General features: G+C 37.8%; 2 long non-coding RNA genes across 2 annotated transcripts; both read right to left on the reverse strand.

Annotated features, from left to right (window-relative positions):
- Positions 1-1,123: 1,123 nt before the first annotated feature.
- LOC124881177 lies at positions 1,124-4,326 on the reverse strand. Its single transcript, XR_007041555.1, has 4 exons — positions 4,122-4,326; positions 3,923-4,032; positions 3,596-3,812; positions 1,124-2,088 (listed from the first exon to the last, which is right to left on the reverse strand). It is a non-coding gene; the product is annotated as an uncharacterized LOC124881177 (long non-coding RNA).
- Positions 4,327-5,383: 1,057 nt separating this feature from the next.
- On the reverse strand, positions 5,384-6,167 carry LOC124881183. The gene is made up of 3 exons (XR_007041560.1): positions 6,035-6,167; positions 5,791-5,860; positions 5,384-5,436 (listed from the first exon to the last, which is right to left on the reverse strand). It is a non-coding gene; the product is annotated as an uncharacterized LOC124881183 (long non-coding RNA).
- Positions 6,168-7,763: the final 1,596 nt, after the last annotated feature.

Consider the following 7,763-nt stretch of genomic DNA (forward strand, 5'->3'; position numbering starts at 1 on the left):
CACCAAGACGCCAACAAAAGAAAACACGCCAAAACAACTTATTTCATCGGAGGCATCGGAGGAATACCTTTCAGTTTCTCATGGGGTGAGTTTGACAGCTTTTTTTTTTAACTATTATGATGCATCATATTGAAAACAAATCATGTATTTTCTGCATTCAAATATTAAAAGCTGAAAGAAATATTTCCTTTGTTTCCCCTGTTCATTATTTGCAAAGCCACATTGTCTGACATCATCAGACATTTTGATGCGAACGGTGCAAGACCCTTCATGAAGAAAAAGAGCCAGCGGCCACAGGACCGCATTTTTTCAGCCGTGAGCAACTCCACAGAGTTCTGGAGTTCATAAAGGACTATGCTGAAGACCACGCCATCATGCTTCCTGATCCACATCCTGGGCATAGGGAATGGCATGTTAAGTTACTGCCAACACATGTGTCCAAGACCTCAGTGTGGCGTCTCTATAGAAAGTCTGCTAAGGAGCTTGATATGTTTAAAAATATATATCTATATAATAGTGAAAGCCTTCTAATGACCAGCAATGTAAAACTTCATCAAAAATTAACAACTGTGTAATATGTTTCTTTCCAGGTGAGCATGCAATTTGCAAATCACGCTTCAAGGCTCTTTGGACCCAGCTACTACCACACAGAAGAAGCTGTAGGCCACATATGGATCTCTGCTGGCTATGCCAACAGAATAATGATCAGCTTATAAGAAGCTCAAACCTTCCAGAGGAGAGGAAGACTGCAGAAATCAAAAAGCAACAGGATCATCTTCAGCTTGTTCAAAAAGAGAGGAACGTCTACAACGAGATGAATGCTGTCTGTAAAAAGAACTGCAACGACTGTAAATGTATTATCTAGTAATATATACCGTATTATGTAATTAACCTATAAACGGCAATATTGAACTTACCATGGACTTTAGCCTATGTTGTGGCTATGAAAAACAGTTGCATACTAAAAATTATGTGTGGCCCATCGTCCGGATTTGCGCTAAACAAACTAAAATATGGATCCACCTTGTTGATGACCACAAGACACCCAAGATGGTGGACTGGAAGTGAGGCTGCGACTTCAGTGACATCAATGAAAACCCCCCATTGGCAAAGCAGCAGAAAATCTGGATCCATGTATTTATTTGAGATCTCTTTGAATTCTGTGCACTTATCTTTAAACAGGATCCTGATGATTATCAAAGCAAAATAAATCAATCAGGGCATTGGAACACCTCCTGGGGGAAGTGTCCCTTGTGTGTCCAGTCTATTAGCAAGAAGGAAATGGCCAAACTAGCAGTGACAGATAACTACCAAAATGACTCAGTATTAGAAATTTGACATTTTAAAATAAAATCTAGCTGATGTAATTAGCTATGTTTAATTTAATGTATTCTATGTGATGTGATCCTGACTGTTAAAACAATTTTGAACCATTTGCTAAATTAATGCATGGGTTGGACCATTCATAAAATAAAGGGATTTCAGCCTTGGTAGATGTCGGCGTTAATGAAATAAAATGAAACACTGGGTTACAAAAGTTTTAGTATTTATGGGGAGCAGTAGTGCAAATTATAGGGAAAAGTTGTTCATATCTCCAGTTAGAACTTAGTAACATTGTGAGAGAAGTAACTCATGCACAACGTCTCCAGGCCACATTCTGAAAATCTGTCTGAATGTATGGGTTTAATTCCTTTGACAAATCATACCCAAACTCTAACCCTAACCTCCACAGATAGACAATTTTGAAATTGTATTTGGGTCTTTGGGTTCAGGCCTTCCCTAAACATTGTCACAGTACTGAAAAATGTTGACTGCAAGGCCTGTATCAAGCCTTCTCTTCAGATGCAAGTTGTCTGCCATTAGCAGAATGCCGTCATCTGCACCATCCACAGCGAGATTATTGGACAGGGTTTGCTGCTGACTTGGGCCATTTAGTTGTCAATCCTGAAGCTGCCAGCCAGGAGTTAATCCAAGAAGAAACTTGAGACTTGAATCTTGAAAGTCCAGGAGCATCGAAGGTGCCTAGATCAAGAGGTCAGGAGTTTGCTTAACACCAGAACTCGAGGCTGGATCAAACAGGTCTGGAACCTGAGAAGGAGGACATGAGGAAGTAAGTCTTGGAAACTTAGAGAAACTTGAAACAAGCTTATATCTGGGCTAGAGATTGTTACCAATGTAGGTTTACACTTAGCCGATGAAGTGCTGGTAGCTTCAGCTTTAAATACCCCCAGTCAGCAATCAGGAGATGGTTAACACCTGTCCACTCGCACCCAGGAGCAACAGTGCCCTCTACAGACCAAGAACAGTTAATAGCAGGTGGGAAAAGCCCAAGCACAAAAACTCCCAGACCCTGACAGGACTATGGGGCCCTGACTCGTGTAAAGTCCAAGTCCTTTCCCTAGTCCCACCACCCCTCACATTTTGGTCACTTATTTGAATCTCCTCTAATGAAATATTGTTACAGGTTGAACCCGATTTCACAGAAAGAAATACCTGGCCGGATGAATAACATGGGGTTCTGCTTTGTCATAAAAGGGTTTTGCTTTGTCATACGCTTAACTCTTAAGAACACAGGCTACCCTGTTCTTAGCTTTACACACGACTCCCTCACCTATTAATTGTTCCATTTTGAGTGCTCCCTCTAGTATTAATAAAATCACCTTTACTTGTCTTGTAATGATCCCCTGAACCCTGACTGATGACTCTTTGTCCATCCAGCAGCTCTGATGACTATTAACAGCTTCATTTACTCTCATGATGATGATGATTTTGATGATTTTACATCGTATAAATTCCATTTAATCTTCATTTTAATAAAAATTAACTTGCGTTGCCTTGCCTTTATTGTCTCCTCCCCCCAATGATCCTTCTGTACATGGGTAGTGAACACACACACATGGTGGATCATTATTTTTCATGCTGTTTTATTTGTATTTTTTTCTTATTTCATTTTAGTTCAACTTTGTGTTTTTATTTTCTTATTGCAAGTAGGTTTCAATTTTAGTAGTCACTTTTGTTATTATTTTAGTTATTTATCTCATTATACTTTTTTTTTTAATTGTCACTCAGTCAGCTGGGTGAGTCCTGTTTTCATGGGGATCACCTTGAAGTTGTTATAAGAGATTTCTCTTTGTCTTGTCAGAATGGTTTGGCAGGGCTAGTGAACACATGTCTGGTGCTGTAAAAATGTTTTCCCTTGTCAAGGTTATAATAAAGCTGATGTGAGTGAAAATCATCGATCTCTCTTTTATAAATACACATTTTTCCATAACAATGGCTATTAATAATCTGCCACCACCTAATTCTGGATGCAACAAACTGAAACTTACCTTCACAGAGAAGCGATAAAACCTCTACAGTGCTGCATCACACCCATGTCTTGTAACTTTATTTTGTACTAACAGGAAGCAGAATTTGCATCAAGATATGATTTTTCTATTGTGACTGGATTTAACCCATACACAACCAAGACGTAAAAGGAGATCTACAAAACATGCAATTATTCGGAGTTTTGTGTTCTTGTAAAAATCTAAGCAATTTATCGAAAGCTGTTGGGTGTTAATTGCTGGCAGACATCTCATGTCTTCTCATTTACCTCCTGTAATGCCTCCTGAAGCAGATCATGGGCTGATTTATTCCTCTCATTAGATGGTAGGTGGTAATCCAGGATGCTGGGGTCTTCAGTCACATCTGAAGTCTTGTGTTTCTTCCCATTCACCAGGTAATAGGTGTTGTTGTCAGTCATGTTGAAGTGATTCAATGAGATGTTCAGTTGCTGGATGAACGAGGTTTTTACATGGTGACCCTAGGCTCTAAATTAATCGAGATTTTGAGTTCTATAATGTGCTTTAAACTAAAGGATCAACGGGTTTTCAGACTGTCGGACACAAAAAATAATATATTTGAAAGCATTTCTACTTACTGATGAAAAGATGGAATCCTCATGGCCCCTAATTCAACATACCAACCCTCTGTTTCATTCCTATGGGTCAACACCCGTCCTACTCGCTCACTTGCCTCCAATATGGTTACCTTATTTAGACATAACAAAAATTAAAAAATGCATCTTAAACAGATCAGTGGAAAATTCATGAGTTAATATGTTACTCTTTTGCATCTACCTCATGTCCAGCTTCTTGCAGCAGCTTGGCAGCAGTGAGTCCAGCCATGCCAGCCCCAACAATAACAACACGATAAGGTGTGGTTATCTTTGGGAGGCCATTCTCTGCTATCTCCATCAGTTCATTGTAGTCTGTGTCGTTTAAACATTCCTCCAAAGTTTTCTTTAGGTTGACAGAAGAGGAAGAGTGGCTTTGCTGCAGAGTCAGCAGCAGCAGAAATAGTCCAAAGGTAACTGAAGGTACAAAGACCAAAAGACATCACAGGCTGAGTTATTGTTTAAAGCATGTGGGTATGGTTAACAGACAGAAGGCTGATTACATTGTAACCTGGTTGGGTAAGTTAGAAATCGTATAAAAAGAAGATGAGGCCTGAAATGTAACTTATTATTCTTATCGAAATTACAACATACACAAATGACAAATATTGCAAATATTATCTTGAAACAAATGCAATACAAACTGAGACAATATTATCCATCCATCCATCCATCCATCAAAGAGCAAAGTTTTGATCACTGCTCAGTTGTTTTCCCATGAATCCAATTCAGAAAATTAATATTAATTCAGAACTGAATATAATAGAATCAACTAAACTTGTTCCCCAAGGCTACATTCACACTACAGCTCTAAATGCTCTATTACAGTTTTTTTTGCTCAGATCTGATTTCTGTTGCATGGTTGTTCACATAGTAGTTTTATATACCATCAGACTCCAGAGTGAACAGTCTATGACACTGAAGTGACCTGATTGCTCAGATGAAGACTTGAAATAACATTCAGCACATTGTTTTAGGGAAGTAAATACAGATGACAGCATGTGGGCTTCAATTCTCAAGCCAAAAAAATTATGACTAACAAAATCTACAGTGTCTTGTGTAATCCTTTTATATACAGCTGGGATTAAGACATTTATGTTGGAGAAGACCAACTTTGGAACAGCAAGTAGCATCTTGCATTAATGTTATCATTGTTATTTTTATTTAGTTTCTAATTTCTATTCTTGTCCATTTTGGCTCTACCAAAAGAAATGTAAACCAGTTTAGCTTTACTAATCTCCAGCTGCATGTTTTCTTTCTCAAGTTTTATCCAAGAATCTTTTTTCTGACTAAATCCCATTTATCCAGACTTCAGATCAGGCATAGAAGTAGCCTGGCTTGTTCTCAACCCTACTTTAAAAACAATAAAATAATTCTGATTTCTGCTGCAGCTAAAACAGTCCTGCTAGTCATACAATTAAAGAAAGAATTAATGAGAATACTCACATGAATGCTGTTTTATTTCAATTTGATCCATTTTTTCACTTTTTGTCTCCTTTCTGATGGATAAATAGATTCATAAAAAAATTACTCAGAAACATCCACAGTGTAGTCCTGAAATTAAGTTTTCTTTTATCTAATATTTTTTTCATTTTGTTTGTTTGGAAAATGTGGTAAACTGGTTTATTGCTAGACCATAATATTTGTATCATTTATTTCAAATGTACTAAAACATTTAAGATTAGTAAATATTTACTGTAGTTTATTGTAACTTTTTACATAATTCAAGCTGTTTAATTTAATTTAATGAAATTACAAAGGTTTTTAACAACTACTATAACTTTTTATTTCATAGAACATTTTTCTTTCTAATTCCAAAGATCTACAAATGTGATGAAAGAAACGGTTCTTACCGGTCAGAAGATTTGCAGAAGCAAGAACCCAGAATCCCATTTTTTGCAATAAACTCATCGTCTTTTATACCTGAAGGAGGCGGAAAAGCAAAGGAGGAATCCATCAGGTTTTGACAAATTTCTCAATATTCATTGGAAAAGGATTGTGTGTGCGTGTGTGTGTGTGTGTGTGTGTGTGTGTCTGTCTGTGTGCGTGTGTGTGTGTGTGTGTGTTTGTGTGTTGTTTGTTGTATTAGAGCCACACCATTTTCCTCAGAACGTATTAGTGTCCATGTTAAAATGCAGAGGAGATTAAGATTAAGTCAGAGCCTCGTTCCCTCAGGTCTTCTACAGGATTTAGGTCTGGGGACTGGGACGGCCATGGGGTTGATTCTGTGTCCTGTTTGGATCTCTCTGCTCCGTTCTCTGTTCATTTAACATTTTCTCCCAGCTCCTCTGTTCAGGTCTTCAACCAGCTGCAATGCTTTTTATTGATTAGTCTCATCTGATTCTCATGCTACTTAATCACCTCCCTCACATTTAAAAGCAAGACAGTTTTGAAACCATTGGCAGGTCAAAACCAGGCTGTCATTTGGCAACACTGCTCCAGTGTTAATTGTCAGGCCAAGATCAAGTGAATGAAATGCTTACAAGAACAGCAAAGCCAAAACTCTCAAATTATCATGGCTGCAAGTCTCTCTGAATGATGCCTTAAACAAAATAGAAAAGCATAAACTTGTAGACTTTTGGGACACCCTATACATGTCATTTTCTGTTCAAATTTAAATTTGCTATCTTCTCAAAGCTGCAGCTTTGCTTTGCATGTCTTTAGACATTGAGCAATACTGTTTCACTGTTTAAAACCAGCATGCCTGCCTGCATTTCCAAGGAACTATAGGTGCAGCTTGTGAACCAGAGTGATGAAAAGATGCAGGATGATAAACGGTCTGTACATTCCTACACCTACACACAACCAACTTCACACATTTCACAATGGGCATGCAACACATAATTAGATAATAATTAAATAGAAAATACAACCATTTGAAAGTGTTCATATGAATGCAAGTGTTAATACAAAAATACATCAAAATGCACCAAATTATTTTTTTCAAGACATAAAAAGTTATTTAGCTATTCTTGGTAACTAAACCTGCACATACTGCTGTTGTAGAGCATTTTATTTGAAACAGTCACACTTAAATAATCATTATTTTATCCAGACATGGACCAATTTTAAGAGAACATTTTACCAATATCGAGACGCATAATGGGCCTGAACAGTTCTGAGGAGTTTCCTCCTCCCCAGGGAGAAAAGTTTGATTTTATGTCAAGAAAACAGAAAATATGGGCCTAAAAGCATCAAGTGCATTTATTTACTTCAGTCCGTAGTCCAATTCTTCTTCTTTTTTTTTCTTTCCTTCTTCATGTTACTACAATGTAGTGTTTTCATCATGTAAAGAACTTCCATTCCTCCATTCAACGCATTTCAACGTTATTTCAGCTTCTAACTGTATGTTCTCTCTCTCAGACTCTAGACTTGAAAACTGGCTCAGAATTTATCTGTTTTTTCTTCCTAGATGAAACCACTAAAGGAGCTACATCCATTAATATTTACTTTTCCTTCCCATAGAAAGTATTCCTGGATCAGTGCTTCTTTGTTCTTTTTGTGTCTCTGCTCTGTTCTCTCAAACCCCCAGTCGGTCGTGGCAGATGGCCGCTCACACTGAGCCTGGTCCTGCTGGAGGTTTCTTCCTGTTAAAAGGGAGTTTTTCCTCTCCACTGTCGCTACATGCATGCTCAGTATGAGGGATTGCTGCAAAGTCAACGCCAGTGACTGTCCACTGTCTCTCCATGCTCATCCAGGAGGAGTGAATGCTACAAGTGTCTAAATTGATGCTATCTGCTAGGTTTCCTTGGATAGAAAAAACTTTTTATCCAATTTGAATAAATAACTGAATCTGACTGCACTGTTCAATGGTTAGGATTAATTG

The sequence above is a fragment of the Girardinichthys multiradiatus genome, chromosome 14 (assembly GCF_021462225.1).
Source record: "Girardinichthys multiradiatus isolate DD_20200921_A chromosome 14, DD_fGirMul_XY1, whole genome shotgun sequence".
Taxonomy (NCBI): domain Eukaryota; kingdom Metazoa; phylum Chordata; class Actinopteri; order Cyprinodontiformes; family Goodeidae; genus Girardinichthys; species Girardinichthys multiradiatus.